The sequence below is a fragment of the Orcinus orca genome, chromosome 9 (genome assembly GCF_937001465.1).
Source record: "Orcinus orca chromosome 9, mOrcOrc1.1, whole genome shotgun sequence".
In the NCBI taxonomy this organism is placed as follows: domain Eukaryota; kingdom Metazoa; phylum Chordata; class Mammalia; order Artiodactyla; family Delphinidae; genus Orcinus; species Orcinus orca.
In genome coordinates, this window is record NC_064567.1 from 92,455,938 (window position 1) to 92,473,922 (window position 17,985).

At 43.8% G+C, this 17,985-nt stretch overlaps 1 long non-coding RNA gene and 1 other non-coding gene across 3 annotated transcripts in view; one reads left to right on the top strand and one right to left on the bottom strand.

Moving 5' to 3' along the window:
• Positions 1 to 543: 543 nt before the first annotated feature.
• Positions 544 to 17,985, bottom strand: part of LOC117203531 (uncharacterized) — a 57,866-nt gene continuing 40,424 nt past the window's right edge. Inside the window, exons 6-7 of one of the 2 annotated variants that reach the window (XR_007479091.1) lie at positions 16,746 to 16,952; positions 544 to 4,596 (exon numbers count right to left, since the gene is read on the bottom strand). This is a non-coding gene — a long non-coding RNA (uncharacterized LOC117203531). The remainder of the gene's footprint in view (positions 4,597 to 16,745; positions 16,953 to 17,985) is intronic. The other variant, XR_004486323.2, reaches the window with a different exon arrangement.
• On the top strand, positions 13,780 to 13,886 carry LOC117195493 (U6 spliceosomal RNA). The gene has a single exon (XR_004475211.1). It is a non-coding gene; the product is annotated as a U6 spliceosomal RNA (small nuclear RNA).

The following is a 17,985-nucleotide window of genomic DNA, read 5'->3' on the forward strand; positions in this document are numbered from 1 at the left end:
TCTACCAACCAAATGCTGTGCTTATATCTGTGGCCTGACCTCCTGGTTTAGCTTATTGGAGAAAAGATACTTAAGAGGCTGAAACTTTGGGGCCAGGACAGTTGGGAGTGGCAGGCCCTGTCTGTGCAAAGTCACTAGGTTATCTATCCTCTTTTTTTTTTTGCGGTACGCGGGCCTCTCACTGTTGTGGCCTCTCCCGTTGCGGAGCACAGGCTCCGGACGCGCAGGCTCAGCGGCCATGGCTCACGGGCCCAGCCGCTCCGCAGCATGTGGGATCTTCCCGGACCGGGGCACGAACCCGTGTCCCCGGCATCGGCAGGCGGATTCTCAACTACTGCGCCACCAGGGAAGCCCAGGTTATCTATCCTGAGTAGAGAGATATAATGATGAAGTCACCCACCTGCTATTCTCCAGGGATGCTGACCTATGCCGGTCAGGTCTGTGTTACCACCAGAGCTCCTCCTATTTCCCTTGAGGTGTTGACTATTCAGGTATCAAACATGGAGCACAGGCACAGCAACTCCACCTGCTGACAGGATTAAACTAGAATATTCTGTCCTCACAGGGCAATCCCATTTCTCTTGCCCAGCTGAAGGAAAAAGGCCCAAGAAGTGTCAACAATTTTGATCAAAAGCAATCAACACAAGGGAAAAAAATACTTTATCAGAACAAGAGAGACTGTAGACTATTTTCTAATCCCCTGGAAAAGTAAGCATCTTTTGAAAGGATTTGTTGTATCTGAAATCCAAATTCTGAAATCCAGTTCCTGGTACCTACCAAAAGCAGGGCAGTGACATTCACTGGTGTCTTTTGTGTCTCAGTCAAGGATAAATACTTTACATATGTTGAATCATTTAAAATCCTCTTAACATAATTATCTTCATTTTTATTGGTCTGGAAAAGGAAGCTCTTAAATTGAGGTAACACCTCCAAAGTAGCACATCTAATACGGGGTTGGGGCCAGAACACCATTCCAGATCTGTCCATAGATTCTGGCTCCTCGGGGAGGAAATTCACCTGTTTACCTAAGACAGCTGGGCTGCCTTAACATGAATAAAATGACGAAATGTCTTTTCAAAGATACGGGTTTTATGGAAAAGTCAGAAAATATACAGAAGCAAATGGAAAAATTATCATTCATCATCTCCCATCCAAGTTACTGCAGAAAACATTTTGGGGTTATATTTGAAAACGTTAATATGTTTACCTGCTTTTTTCATCTGAGCCTTTAGAATGAGGTTTTATTTCTAGGTCAATAAATGTAGATATAGGGGCTTCCCTGGTGGCACCGTGGTTAAGAATCTGCCTGCCAGTGCAAGGGATACAGGTTCGAGCCCTGGTCTGGGAAGATCCCACATGCCGCAGAGCAACTAAGCCCATGCGCCACAACTGCTGAACCTGCGCTCTAGAGCCCGCGAGCCACAACTACTGAAGCCCGCGTGCCTAGAGCCCGTGCTCCGCAACAAGAGAAGCCACTGCAATGAGAAGCCCACACACCTCAATGAATAGTAGTCCCTGCTCGCTGCAACTAGAGAAAAGCCCGCACTCAGCAATGAAGACCCAATGCAGCCAAAAATAAATAAATTAAATAAATAAATGTAATAAATAAATAAAAATGTAGATCTATACCATCTACAGTTGGCTGGGTAGTATCTCAGTGTACACGTGTCCTAAATTATTCACCTGGTTCCTCTATCGTTAGACATCTACGTTGTTTCTAATTTTTATTTATTATAAACAGTGTTCAATACATATCTTTGTACATCTTTGGGTGCTTTTGTTTCTTTAGGGGAAAAAATCCTAAATGTGAAATTGCCAAGTCAAAGGGAATGCACGTAACTTTCTTAAAAAACAAACTTTTGTTTTATTTTATTTTGTTTTTGAAAGGCTTTTAAATATATATTTATTTATTTATTTGTTTGTTTATTTTGTTGTGCCGGGTCTTAGTTGCAGCAGACAGGCTCCTTAGTTATGACATGTGAACTCTTAGTTGCAGCATGCATGTGGGATCTAGTTCCCTGACCAGGGATTGAACCTGGGCCCCCTGCATTGGGAGTGTGTAGTCTTAACCACTGTGCCACCAGGGAAGTCCCTGAAATTTTTTTTTTTAATTTTATGTACAAACAGCTAGCATTGTTTCTGCTGTAAGGATGTCCTGGATGACCCATTCAAGGAAGTTTACTTGGTCCAGTTTAATGAAGCCAATATCCTTTGTGTACTGACGGATCCTGCTGTGCTGGTTTGAGCAGAGGTAGAGCAAGAACCAGAGCAAGAACCCTGGCTGAATTTTCTCGAATGGCTCCAGAAGAGCTGCTGGCTACCCATCCTGCTTTCTCGAATGCAAGGAGGCAAAAGGAAAGAGCTCCAAAAACAACCTTTTAGATTCAAGTATGTCATGTATAGAGAAAGTGCATAAGTTATAAGTGGACAGTTTGATCAAGTATCACAAAGGGAGCACACCTGTGTAAATACCACCCAGATTGAGAAATAGAAAACTATGATCCCCCTCCACCCCTCTCAGGCCTCCCCCCAACCTTTCCTGCTCTCACCTGTCCAGACATAACAACTCTTCTGACGTTTAACATCACAGATTGATTCTGCCTATCTCTTAACATATAAACATTATCATCCAGTGTGTACTCATTTGTGTCTGATTTCTCTCACTCAATGTTATCTTTGTGAACTTATGTTGATGGGTATAGTGGGAGCTCATTTTCATTGATGTATTTTATTTTAATTCTAATATTGAATTTTTAGAAAGTGAATACTCACGGGCAACATCATACCAGAAGCATCTCTTGTGCCTTCTACCAGTCATTGCTTTCCTGAAAGGTGACCTCTCTTCCGATTTCTATCACACTCGATTTGTTTTACCTTCCTTTAAATCTTATATATAAGTAGATCATACAGTAAGTACTCTTTGATGACTGGCTTTTCACTCATATTTTTACCTATTGGATTCACCCACATTTTTGGGTGTAGCAGGAGTTCGTCCTTTATTGTATAGTAGATCAGATTACGAACATGCAGTAATTTATCCATTCTACTGTTGATAGGCATTTGGATTTTATATGATTTTTGGCTATCATCAATAATGCTACTACGAACATTCTTGTGCATGTCTTTAATGTTTGGAGGGGGCCATGTCCCCCTTTTCATTATTTTTCTTTTTCAGAATTTTTGGGCTATCTTTGCATATTATTCTTCATAGAGATGTACTTTAGTATCATTTGGTAAAAATCTTAGAAAAGTTAACGTTAGGATTTTGACTTGGATAGTGCAAAACACACAGGTTAATTTGATATCTTAATTTTGCTGATTCTCATTCCGTGTTTATTAAAATCCCATGTCTCTTGACAAAGTTTTACAGTTTTCTTCATATCATTTTTAAGCATTTATTTTTAAGTTTATTCCTCGGTAGTTTATACCTTTGGTTGCTTTCGTGAATAGGATCTTCCTCCAGGGAGGTCTTTCAATGACACTGTATGAAAGAAATAAATGAGTGCTGTTCAGAAATTCAGTATGTTACAGAAATTCTACTTGTCTCTTTTGTTTGTAAACAGCTATTTAGAACTTTCATAGTTGCTTAGGAACGTGTCCCCTTGGCTTTTCATTCTGTGGTGGTACAAAGATAACATGGATTTCTGGAGAAATCCAAAATTGCATGGCAGCGTTGGAAGCTTTCCCAGCTCACGAGTCCCTGCACAAGTTTCTACTCAGGCTGACGGGAAAGAACACCTAAAGCCTGGGCCATTTCTAGGTACTTATTCTGTACCAGTTACTACTAAATGTGGAGAAAACAGACAGATGATCCTCAGAAACATGTATAGAGCTTTCAGTTTTCTGTGGAGAGAGATTCAGCCTGTAAGGCTGAAGAACTTTCCAGCAGGGGACCCGCATGGGGAAAGGCCCTGAGGTGGGAGGGATTTAGCACATTCAGAGAAGGGAAAAGAATGCAGGGCTGGGATGTGCTGAGTGAGGGGTGTGTCCTGAGATGAGTCATGACTGGGGAAGTGCAGGCAGGATTATCTGCTGAGATGATGCTCTTCCCACTCTGGCTGATGGGGACCCAAGCAAATGCGATGGGCTGGGGGTGGCAGTCAGGCGGCCCTGGCTGCAAGGTGGTGTGGGCCCAGGGAGACTGAGTCCCAGCCCCAGGGTTGCCTCCTTCTAGCTGTGGAAATGAGGGCCAGTGCCGTGGCCTAACTCTCCCTGGGCCCCATACTGAACTGGACATCTGGCATTGTAGCTACATTACATAGAGAATGGATGGACAACAAGGTCCTACTGTATAGCACAGGGAATTATAGTCAATGTCCTAGGATAAGCCATAATGGAAAAGAATATAAAAAAGAATGTACATATATGTATAACCGAGTCATTTTGCTGTAGAGTGGAAATTAACACAACATTGTTAATCAACTATACTTCAATTAAAAAGGATTACTAATGAAATTAACATTTAAAGATCAACATATAAAAATACTTTTGGGACTTCCCTGGCGGTCCAGTGGTTAGGACTCCACACTTCCACTGCGGGTGGCACGGGTTCAATCCTTGGTCAGGGAACTAAGATCCCGCATCCTGTGGCGTGACCTAAAAAGAAATAAAAATATATTTTTTAGCATCATCCTTGCAGATTAACTTTATCTTATTTTTAAACTACATTTAATAAGCAGCAAGTTGGAACAGTTAAGCTTTGGGTTCCTCCCTCTGTTAAGCATGTAACCATCTGTAAGTGTACACATGAGAAGCTACTTCTTCAAGGGGCCCTTTTGAAATATGGACAAGCATTTTCTCATGGGAATAACATCACCCTCTAATTGGAGGCAGTAAGAGAGTAAATGGTTTGATCATGCAGAAGACAGCCTAGTGAGGGAGAGGGTATGTTTATACACACAGGATTCCTTTGATTCACACTCTGCTGTGTCCTGTGTTTCTATGACAGACATCCGGTCATTCCCCTCCCAGAAAGCCATTGTGTGGCACCAAAGAGATAAAGCGTGTGAAAAGGCTTTTTAACAGAAGAGCTAGACAGGTTGGGGGTTATAATTAGGTTGGGTGACTTCCTGGGGTCCCTGAGCATCTGGGGAAATGGGTGGTAGGGGCCCTGACAGGTCACCCACTGAGAAAGCAGAGGAAATGCCAAAACCGAGATAACTGAGGCAGCTGGAGATCAGATAAGACCTTTAATTTTTTTTCTAAGCTGGCCTGCCCACAGTTCAAAATTTGGCACTAGTTCCCATGGAAGAATGCTGGTTGCCTCAACCATGAGACCTTTCACTGCCCCTCCACCCTCACCCTGTCCAGCTTCGACCTGGGCTCAGCCTAGCCAAACCCAGCTCCTGAATGCATGTGGGCCCAAGTGTTGCAGGAAAACGCGTGGGGCCAGAGAGGATGGTCACGTCCCACGTCTCAGGCGAGTCCCTGGGACGGCCGCCAAGTGTGGGTTCTTAGCTTCGCACAGGAAAGAATTAAAGAGCGAGCCACAGTAAAGTGAAAGAAGGTTTATTCAGGGAGATCTATATTCCATAGACAGAGTGTGGGCCATCTCAGAAGGTGAGAGTGGCCTCAAGGTAGGGAGATCTATATTCCATAGACAGAGTGTGGGCCATCTCAGAAGGTGAGAGTGGCCCCAAGGTATAGTGCTGCCAGTTTTTATAGGGGTGGGTTTCTATAGTGGGTAATTTCATAGGCTAATGAGTGGGAGGAATATTCCAGCTATTTTGGGGAAGGGGTGGGGATTTCCAGGAATTGGACCACCGCCCACTTTTTGACTTTGTATGGTCGGCCTTGGAACTGTCATGGCACCTGTGAGTGTGTCATTTAGCATGCTGATGTGTTACAATGAGCATATATTGAGGCTCAAGGTCTGGTGGAAGTCAATTCATCAGCCATCTTGGACCTAGTTCGTTCTAACCAATTTATGTCGTGTCCTCAATGGCTGTCATTCTTTTAAAGGTTGTGTCCTGCCCCCTTCCTGTCTCACAAGCACCCATGTGGCTCAGAGATGGGGTGAACACATCTGGTTTTCCTGTGACCCTCCCCATTTGTGCCTGTTGTCCTGGTGCCATTACTAATACTCCCCCTCTCATTCTCCGCAGTGCTCCAATATAGGTGATAAATTATGTGTTCTCCTTATTGAGAACCCAGCTACGGGCTGTTACCTCAACAGGCAGCAAGACTTGGAAGCCTAGGTTTGGAGAGCAAGGGTCCAGGGATACTGCACTTGTTCCCAAAAGGTAAAAGGAATGGACAGCAGGGGAGGGTCTAAATTGTTCAGCCTAACATAAGAAAGACCCAGGAGGCAGTGATAATGCTCTGGTTCACCTCCCCATCCCAGGCATCCTCATTTGTTTGAGCCCCAGCACTGCTGCCTTGCGCACTAGCAATCTAGATGCATAAAGCACGGTACACTGATCAAAGGCAATCAGACATTCATTCCGTCTAACAAAACTGAGTCCAAGCTCGCTTTGTGTACCACGCAACAGGCCAATGCATCTGGAAACGAGGTGCTGAGGCAAGGAATAGCGACTTTATTCAGAAAGACGGCAGACCAAGAAGATGGTGGACTAGTGTCCCCAAAAAACCATCTTATCAGGGTCTGGATGCCAGTTTCTTTTATAGAACAGAGAGGGGAAGGCAGTGAGGAAGTAAAGTAAAAAGGGCCATTAGTTTTGCCTGGCTTGGCCAGCCTCAGGGAGGGGATGTGTTAGTTTCTTCTTTTCTGCAGCCATCCACCGGTGGGCAGGGTCAGATTGTCTCCCTGTGAGCTGAACAAAGGCACTTTAGTTTACCATTCAGGCAGAGGGGCAGGGTTCCCGGAGGCAGGCCATTATGAATGATTATAATAACAAAAGCAACGAAAAGCAAAGGTTAAAGTCAAAGAAACAGATCCAACATGGAGTCAGATTTTGCTCTTCCTTGTTACACAATTACTGACGCGCTACTTTGGTCCAGGAACAGACACAGATACTGGGAATCCAAAGAGGATTTCAGGCAAGTCGCTAGACTTATAGTGCAGTGAGGTAAACACTATGAGGTAAGCCCAAGGGGTCATGGGAGCCCAGAGGAAGAGCTGGCTCACTTTTCCTGGAAAGCCAGCGGGGGGCAGGGAGGGGCGCAGTTACCAGGAAAGCTATCACAAAGGAGCTCTTGGAGCCAGGCTCTGCAGACAAGACAAGGTACCAGATATCTCCCTGTGGGAGCAGGGAGTTCTCAGCTTTCAAGAGCCATACAACCAGTGTGATGAATTGGGAAATGGGGATTGACATATATACACTAATATGTATAAAATGGATAACTAATAAGAACCTGCTGTATAAAAAAAAAACATAAAATAAAATTAAAAAAAAAAAGCGCCAAACAACCAGAATTACAAGTGTGTGTGAGCCAGCAGGAGGACCCAGGCAGGCAGATGAAGCCATGGATGACGCAGTCCCAGGAGGGTGGGGCTGGTGTTCCTTTCAGACCTTCCCCTTAGGGGCAGCTTGTGCCAGGCCCCAAGCCGGGTCTGGGGCTGAAGTTCAGAGCATCCAGATGGCCTGTGGGAGGTGAGAGTGGGCCTAGAATCAGGCAGGCTCTGAAAAAGCTGATCCGCTATCAGATAAACCTCCTGGGAAGAAGGGTGGAAATCTCGTGTGGCCATTCCGAGAAGCAGAAAGAATAGGCAGGCCCCAAGGCACTGGTTTCCCCTTGACTAGAGGGCAAGGTTGAGAAACAGGCTGGCCCCAGCTCACCCTTCCCACCCCTCCACCCTCTGCAATTTTTGCCACTGAGGATGCCATTAGGTTTTAGGGTCTGGTTGAGGTAACCCAGTGGTTCTCACGTTTTAGCATCACCTGGGGAGGCCTGTTAAAACACAGATGCCTGGGGCCCACTCCAGAGTCCATAGGTCTGGGGTAGAGACCCCAAAACTGTACTGTATACAAGTTCCCAGGTGCTCTGGTTCTCATGGCGTTTTTTGGTTTATTTGCTTTTCATTGAGGTATAATTATACAATAGTATACAAATTTCAGGTGTACAACATAGTGATTCACAATTTTTAAAGGTTATACTCCATTTATAGTTATTAGAAAATATTGGCTATATTCCCAGTGTATAGTATATCCTTGGAGCTTATTGATTATATTCTCAGGTTTTGAGAAGCACTGAGGTAACCCAGTCGTGGTCTCTCTTTGATGGGGCCCCCAGTGAGGCTGCCTGGGGCTGAGGACATGGGATTCGGAAGCGGGAACTGGGCTTGTGGGCTGGCTTGTAAGACTCCTCAGTTTCTACCTCAATAAAACGGTCATTCTGGGGAATATCCTGGCGGTCCAGTGGTTAGGACTTCGTGCTCTCACTGCCGAGGGCTTGGGCAACTAATAAATCCCACAAGCTGCGCAGCATGACCGAAAAAAAGAGAAAGGGGTCATTTTGAGTCCCAAACAAGACCTGTGATATAAAAGCCCTTTGTAAACTGAGAGGTGAAATTCAATGTCAGTTATCATGCCCAAGCTGAAACCGTGTAAAACTCAGATTGGGACTCGAACCACGCAGCCGGGGCTCAAACCCGGCCAAAACCCAGATTGGGACTTCAGCCTACGTGGCCAGGATTTGAACCGGGCCAAAGCCCTGCTTGGGACTCTAACCTGACGTCTGGACTTACTGAGGCTCAGGTTCTGCGTCTCGGTGCAGAAGGAATTCAGCGAGAGGCAAAGTGATAGGAAAGAAGTAGATTTCTTAACTTAGGATGCTTGTAAGAGATGCAAGCGGGCAGGCGAGGGAGCTCTGCCTTGAGGATTAAGTGGGCTACAATTTTATGGTCAAAGGAAAGGGGGAGGGGAAAAGACGGCCTTATTCCAGTAGATGTGAGGCTTACATCACTAGTTCCTTCTTCATATCAGGCAGGAGAGTGTCTGACCCTATGAAGTCAAACTAGGATTATCATAGCACTTATTCAAATCAGTAGAAGGGTGGGGACATTTTTCTTCCATCTAATGGCCTGGGGCATATCTCGTACTTTTATTTATGGCTTTATAGTTAAGCAAGGCTGCTTTGTTCCAATAGCTTTCTTGAGCCATCATTAACTTACAGTGGTCTCCCAAAGTTTCCTAGGTTTCCCTCTCTAACTATAGTCCCCTACTGGGACTTCTACAACTACCTGTATAACTATCCTATTCTATGCGTATCACAAACCTGAAGTTGTGAAATGTGCTTGTTTCTCCTAAAATAATTATGGCTGTGACCTAAGGACCACACCTACATCAGGATCCCCTGGGATGCTTCTTTTAATGTGAACTTCATAGATCTGAATCTTGGGTTGGGGTCCATCATTACATTTACAATTTCAAAACATCTTGGGTGATTCTTGGACACCCCAAGGAGTTTAAGAACCTCCAACTTATTTGAAGAGTGAGTGGGAGATGAAAAAAAAAAAGTCATTCTTCATTTTTCTGGTTTGCTCTTGGGCCAGTAAGATCCCTCCCGCCCCAAACCCCGCACTCCCTCAGTCTCCTTGCTGCCAGCAATGCTGGAGGAACCTCACTTCTCTGGAAAGTCATGGCTCACGGGATTCACTTTTCCAGAAAGCTGCTTCTCCGTTGCCAGGCTCCCAGCTGCACGCACGCCAGGCGCCCCCTCCTGGCCACATAGTTTTGTCACTTTTCCTCCGATGGCGCTAATCTGATCCTCCCACGTATGAGTTCAGAATCCTGTTAATGTCAGAAGAAAATATGATTCTCTTGCATTTAAGAAGTTTGAAAGCCTCTTGAAATGTCTCAGCTACTTGTGATTTTACTGTTCCAGTGTTCTGGAATGAGCTGTCCAGAAAAAAGAGGTTCAGGCATTTAGTTTGCAGAAGTGAAATTAGATCGGGGCGGGCGCGGTGGACTCCACCTTCCGTAGGTGGAGTCTTTTCTTTAAAAGGACCACATCTGCCAGGGTGTAGCTCATAACACAGCAGTAAACTTGGTCCCTGGAGGATGTTGGAGGTGTGTACCTGTGTGCAGTTTCCTTCCATGGCTTCATTTCAGCAGTGTGTGGTTTTCTGTGTTCAGTTAGCGTTTCTTGCAGAAGAAATCATGCATAAGCAAATGTAAAATTCCCATTATCCTCAGATAGTTCCCTAATGTATCAATTGTACTGGCACAAATTCGTGCTCTTTTATAGCAAATCTGACTGTAATGCATCATTAAGAATGTGCTGATATGAAAATACCTCTGAAATAAATTGTAGAGTGAATAAAACCAAGGTGCAAAAAAAAAAAAAAAAAGCCACATTTCGGTAGGCTGGCAGAGAAAGTGTTCGTGGATTCAGAAAATCTAATTAACAACCTGAGACTTCCTCTGAGTCTTCTGTTGACTGTCTGGTCACTTTCACCACAGCATCCTGGAGCTGGAGGGTGTCCTAGAGCTGTTCTTCCCAACTGTGTGCACACCCAGCACATAGTGATTGTTAAAAGATAAACTGATAAACTAAGGCACATTACACCTTTGAAGAGTTTATCTGAGCAAACATCAGTTTGAATCGGGCAGTACCGAACCAAAAGCTGTTAGAAGCACTCCACCTACAGGAGCTAGTAGAAAGGCTTTTATAGGAGGAGACTTGGAAAGAAAGCGAAGAAATTATTTGATTGGCTATAGCTTGAGCAGTTGCTTTTGGGGGGCAAACCTAGCTGACTGTTTGTTTTTGTGTTTTTTTGTTTTTTTGCTTTTTGGCACGTGGCACGTGGGATCTTAGCTCCCTGACCAGGGATCAAACCCACACCCCCTGCATTGGAAGCGTGGAGTCTCAACCACTGGATTGCCAGGGAAGTCCTGACCGTTTGTTCTTAAATTTTATTTTCTGGGATTTGAGTGGCTAGGTTTTGGTTTACTTAGATAGGCTACCAAGGCATTTGAGTCACCTTAGTCCATATATACATTAGGGTCCACCCTTGGTGTTGTACATTCTATGGGTTTGGACAAATGTGTAATGACATGCATCCATCATTATAGTATTATACAGAGTATTTTCACTGCCCTAAAAACCCTCTGTGCTCCCACGTAGTCAACCTCTCCCTTCTCACTAACAATCATTGATCTTTTTATTGTCTCCACAGTTTTGCCTTTTCCAGAATGTCTTATAGTTGGAATCATATAGTACGTAGCCTTCTCAGATTGGTTTATTTCACTTAGTCATATGCACTTAAGTTTCCTCCATTTCTTTTCATGGCTTCATACCTCATTTCCTTCCAGTGCTGAATAACATTCCATTGTCTGATGTACTGCACTGTACCTATCCACTCATCTACTGAAGATTCCAGAATTTTTCATCTCCCCAAAAGGAAGCTCTGAACGCATCAAACACTTACTCCACATTCACTGGTCTCCCCAACCCCTGGCAACTACTGATCTACTTTTAGTCTCTGTGCATTTGCCTATTCTGGATATTTCATGCAAATGAAATCTCATTAATTCTTTGTACCTTCCTTACTATAGTCTTTTTTTTTCCACATCTTTATTGGAGTATAATTGCTTTACAATGGTGTGTTAGTTTCTGCTTTATAACAAAGTGAATCAGTTATACATATACATATGTTCCCATATATCTTCCCTCTTGCATCTCCCTCCCTCCCACCCTCCCTATCCCACCCCTCTAGCTGGTCACAAAGCACTGAGCTGATCTCCCTGTGCTATGCGGCTGCTTCCCACTAGCTATCTACCTTACGTTTGGTGGTGTATATATGTCCATGCCTCTCTCTCACTTCGTCACAGCTTACCCTTCCCCTGCCCTATATCCTCAAGTCCATTCTCTAGTAGGTCTGTGTCTTTATTCCTGTCTTACCCCGAGGTTCTTCATGACCTTTTTTTTTTTCTTAGATTCCATATATGTGTGTTAGCATATGGTATTTGTTTTTCTCTTTCTGACTTACTTCACTCTGTATGACAGACTCTAGGTCCATCCACCTCACTACAAATAACTCAATTTCGTTTCTTTTTATGGCTGAGTAATATTCCATTGTATATATGTGCCACATCTTCTTTATCCATTCATCTGTTGATGGACACTTAGGTTGCTTCCATGTCCTGGTTATTGTAAATAGAGCTGCAATGAATATTTTGGTACATGACTCTTTTTGAATTATGGTTTTCTCAGGGTATATGCCCAGTAGTGGGATTGCTGGGTCGTATGGTAGTTCTATTTGTAGTTTTTTTTTTTTTTTTATTTGTAGTTTTTTAAGGAACCTCCATACTGTTCTCCATAGTGGCTGTACCAATTTACATTCCCACCAACAGTGCAAGAGGGTTCTCTTTTCTCCACACCCTCTCCAGCATTTATTGTTTCTAGATTTTTTGATGATGGCCATTCTGACTGGTGTGAGATGATATCTCATTGTAGTTTTGATTTGCATTTCTCTAATGATTAATGATGTTGAGCATTCTTTCATGTGTTTGTTGGCAGTCTGTATATCTTCTTTGGAGAAATGTCTATTTAGGTCTTCTGCCCATTTTTGGATTGGGTTGTTTGTTTTTTTGTTATTGAGCTTATACAGTCTTTCTTTCATTTGTTCTTCATTTCCAACCTCTCCTTTGCCCTAGGTCCCCCAGGCTCCCCTGCTGCACGACAATGTGTTATCTTTCCTTGGAATATTTGCACTTTAAACCCATGTGAATATGGCAAGTATAAGGCAAAAAGATATTTTTAATCATATTTCTGGGCCTCATTGTGACCCTGGAGATCCAGTGGTTAGGACTGGGTGCTTTCACTGCTGAGGCCCTGGGTTCAATCCCTGGTCAGGGAACTAAGATCCCGCAAACCCTTTGGCATGGCCAAAAAAAAAAAAAGAGGCCTAATACTTGGAACAAATAGAGCCAGGGAACCTGGGTCAGCCTCAGAGTCACCTGGAAAGTTTCATGAAATGCAGATTCTAACTGCCCACCGGGGAAGTCTCATCCAGGGTGTCTTCGGTATGGTTTCGACAATGTCTTTTTGTTCATGCACACTTGTGAGCACTCTGGGGAGGGGCTATAAGTACAGTAAAGTCAAACCCTGGGGCACAGCATTTAGGGAAGCACTTGCCCTGCACCCCTTGCATCACCCAGTCAGGGCCCTGCACTGGGGGCTTCTAAAAATGTGTGGAGGAAAATGGGTCTTTCCAGGGAGCTGGAACCAGTGACCAGGGTCAGAAAAACCCAGGTTATACCTATAAGGTCTCCTGACATGGCAACTCGTTGAGTTTTCACTGTTATCTTTTAAAAACTCATATCTTTAAAGGTCACAGGCATAAGGCAATATTTCCACCTAAATCTCAGACCTAGAGATGTCTAAGAACTAATTAGAGTTAATGACATTGACTTTTCTCAAATGGATGATTTTTAACATGCTGTATTAGTTTCCTAGTGTTGCTGTAACAAAGCACCATAAATGAGGTAGCTTAGAGTAACTATTCTCACCCCGTTCTGGAGGCCAGAAGTCTGAAATCAAGGTGTTGGCAGGACCATGCTCCCTCTGAAACCTGTAGGGGAGAATCTCTCCTTGCTTCTTCTAGCTTCCAGGGGTTGCTGGCCATCCTTGGGTTTCCTCAGCTTGAAGTTCCATTACTCCAGTCTCTGCCCCCACGGTCTCAATGACCTTCTTCTCTCTGTGTCTGTGTCTCTGTCTCCCTCTCGTTATAAGATGGCCTATCCCAATCCAACGTGTCCTCATCTTAACTTGATTGCATCTGCAAAGATCCTATTTCCAAACAAGGTCACATTCATAGGTCACGGATAGACATGAATTGGAGGGGAGGAGGGGGACCCACTTCAACCCCGTCCTGTGCTCGCTTCGGCAGCACATATACTAAAATCGGAATGGTCCAGAGAAGATTGGCATGGCCCCTGCACAAGGATGACATGCAAATTCATGAAGGGTTCCATGTTTTTCAAATATCATATATCACATATATGGAATCTAAAATATGACACAGATGAACTTTCCTACGAAACAGAAACAGACTCACAGACATAGAGAACAGACTTGTGGTTGCCAACGGGGAGGGGGCATAGGGGAGGGAAGGATTGGGAGTTTGGAATTAGCAGATGCAAACTATTATATATGGAATGGATAAACAACAAGGTCCTACTGTATAGCACAAGGAACTATATTCAATCTCCTGTGATAAACCATAATGGAAAAGAATATGAAAAAGAATATATATATATACATATATATATGTAAATAACTGAATCACTTTGCTGTACAGCAGAAATTAACACATTATAAATCAACTATACTTCAATAAAAAAAAAATTTTGGAGGGGGCTATACCACGCAGCTTGCGGGATCTTAGTTCCATGACCAGGGATTGAACCTAGACCACGACAGTGATAGCGCCAAGCCCTAACCACTGGACCGTCAGGGAAATCCCGAATAAATTTTTTAAAAAATTGTTCACCTCTTGGTTTTTCATTTGATTTGGATTCATTCTCTTCACCTACCTCCAAATAAGCCGGGGTCTTTTATAAGGATTTTAATGGATGTTGCCAATCATCTAGCACCAATTTAAAAGATGAGAAGATACTATTCTCCACAGGTGAACTAACCCATCAGATTATCAATGTGCTCTGCTCCCTTACAGAAATGCACATTTATAGGGGAGCAGCCTTTAGGGTTTCACCATCTGTATCCACTTGTATGTTTCCAAATGTAGGAGACAGTATACCTACAAAGGAATTTCTATTTCTAGGAAGGTTGGGAAAAAATAAATAAAACTCCTACTGTTTACTTGAATCTAGAAAGGAATGAAAGCTCTCTTTCTAAGTTAGCGAAGGAATGAGATAGTGACAGGCAGACCTAAAAGGCGAATTTTTATTTTAAGCGAAACAATGAGGAATCATCGCTGTTTCTCAGTCTTAAGGATCACCAGGTTCACCTCAGTTTAAAGTCAATTGAAACCCAGGGAAGCTAAGTGATTTCCCAAGGTCACACAGTGTATCAATCACCTAAAAAATACTTACTGAGCCTCTGCTACATGGAAATTTCTATGCTGGGTAGCATAGGAGCCAGAACAGAACACTTGACTCCAGATTCCTAGTCTCTTAAAATTGCTGGTGCCTCAATACCAATCAAGGGAGTGGCACCAAACCACCAGCAGCTACTGCATTCTTTATCTCCATGTACTTTTTTTTAAAAAGCCAGTATCATTTAAGAATGTTCTTGATCAAGCAGTAAGAAGTCATTAATTTTATCAAATCTTGATCCTTGCATACACATCTTAATATCTTGTGTACGACATAAACAGGCATAAAGCGCTTTTGTTGCATCCTGAAGTTGTCCACGAAAAGCCCTTGACTTGCAAACTGAACGAGTTGCATTCTTCATGAAATACCATTTATACGTCAAAGAACACCTGCCCAAACTAGAGTTATTCACATCTGAGTATTTGGTAGGCATTTCCTCGAAACTGAATAAAGTGGAGACAACTGACAGCGTTTGTTGCCCATGATAAAATTTGAGCCTTCAAGTGACAAGTGAAATTTTGGAAAACTTGTGCCTACCACCATGAGCTTGACAGGTTCCCAACATTGTAAGACTTTTCTAATAAGATCTATAGTCATATTCCAAAGGTAATTTTTTCTATATTACATAATGAAGTGTGTTAACTTTTATAAGACTTGCATAACTCAGTTAATCAATATTTCCCAAATTATCAATCCATGATATTAAAAAACCAAGCATGGGTAAAATATCTATTCAAAGTGCAAGATGAAAAAGAAAAAAAAGTGCAAAAGATGGATCTTAATGTAGCCGAGTAGGAAAAGTTCATTGATATGGTTTTAGATTACACATTGCAACTTAGGAAACCATCACTTGTCAAGCATTGGGGGTAGTATCACGCAATAGTCACAATTATCTAATAATCATCTAAAAACAAAATTTTCTTCCCCTTGCTAACTACATAATGGTGAGGATGAATTTTCTTCAAACACTTTAACCAGAACAACACCTTGCAAAGAAGGTGAGAATCAAACTGTCTTCTATTAGGCGAGGCCTTAATAAAACATTTTTAATGTAAAAAAAACACATTCTTCTCACTAAATGCTTCCCTATTTTGAAGAAGATCATTATTTTTTATTTTTAAAAATGTGTTGGGACTTCTCTGGTGGCGCAGTGGTTAAGAATCCGCCTGCCAATGCAGGGGACACAGGTTCGAGCCCTGGTCCGGAAAGATCCCGCATGCCGTGGAGCAACTAAGCCCGTGCGCCACAACTACTGAAGCCCACGTGCCTAGAGCCCGTGCTCCACAACAAGAGAAGCCACCGCAATGAGAAGCCTGTGCACTGCAACAAAGAGTAGCCCTGCTTGCCGCAACTAGAGAAAGCCCGTGTGCAGCAACGAAGACCCAATGCAGCCAAAAGTAAATTATTATTTTTTTTTTTTGCGGTGCGCAGGCCTCTCACTGCTGTGGCCTCTCCCGTTGCGGAGCACAGGCTCCAGACGCGCAGGCTCAGTGGCCGTGGCCCGCGGGCCCAGCCGCTCTGTGGCATGCGGGATCCCCTCGAACCGGGGCACGAACCTGTGTCCCCTGCATCGGTAGGCGGACTCTCAACCACTGCGCCACCAGGGAAGCCCTATTATTGTTTTAAAGTGTTATTGTTTTACCTAACATGAAATGGGTTTATTATTGGTATTGCTCTGGTCATCCCGTGGAAGTATATGGATCTCACAAGCAAAATTTGACTCCGGTTTTGAGACTGACACACCACACACACTAAGAGGGTATGAAGAATGCTATTACTCACATAATCAGGCTTCCTGGGAAGAGCAGGGCAGGCTCCAAAGAAGGTCCAAAAACAGCTGAAGAAAGCAGGGAGAGGCGACTGGAGTCTTCTGGTGGTTAGGGGTGGGGCTGGAGTGAGGGCTCCCTCACGCGGACCAGATCGTGCGTGGGCTGAACTTTTCCTTGGCACAAAGGCAGGCAGCTCCTTGAGCTTTGTCACTGGCTTCAGCTGTGGGGCGAGAGGGCCAGGTTAGGCACAGAGGCTGGAAGGTGTCAACACTCAAATAGCAACAACGGGGTCAGACTCCTTATTAAAATTCACCCTTGATATTGGACTGATGACTGAAATGTGGCCATGTTTCATTTAAATGAATTTGAACTTGTAAGAAACAAACCATTATGGTGTTCTATGAAGCCTGTAGGCTGATTAGGGAGGTGAAAGTTCTGTTGAATGCCTTAAGAGCCCAGTGTTCTGTATTTTGCAAAGTGAAATGTGTGCATTGGTCGCTATCAATAATATTTAGAACTGCAAAGGAGATAAGAAGGGTCTTGGTGAGCCCTCATATTGTGGCTTTCGTAGGTGCAGAGATATGTGTGACCTTGGGTCTATATTCTGGGTATCTGTGAAGCAAGAGATTCCTAGAGTTTTTGACCCATAAGGATGCAACCTTGGATAAGGAATTGTTGCTGCCACTTGGCTGGACCAGATGGCTGACTATTGGCAACGAACAACCCACGCATCTGTAAGCATGTGCAGCTGAAGCAGATTGTTGGCGAGGGATCAGGGCTAAGATGACTGCCTGAAGTCCAGCTAATTGTGCTGACACTGTGTCCTGTCCTTAGTTAGGGATGACCCCATAAAGGGATAAAAAGCAGCAGCTCTCCAGAGAGCTCCATCACGTATAGTGATGGCAATGATGTCTGTAAACCATTCAAACTCCCATTGCTATTCACTGTATCGACCCCAAGGCTCCCCAAGTAGCCATGAGGTCTGGAGAGGGTGGAGAGGGGTGACCTCTTCCAGCATGGTAGCATCTGGCAAAGGTTGTGAGACAAATGACCCAGGGCTACTTGAAAGAGGGCCTCAATGACATTCTCCAGGCCTTAAACATCAATTATCAAAACTTTCAACTTAGGTTGATGACATGTGTAACAGAGGCTTGGGCGGACTCAGCAGATGCAGCATAGAGCAGCCAACTCAGGGTGTAAGCTCCCTAGCAGGCAGCAACACAGCTCAAAGAGCACACTGGCCAGCCAGCAGG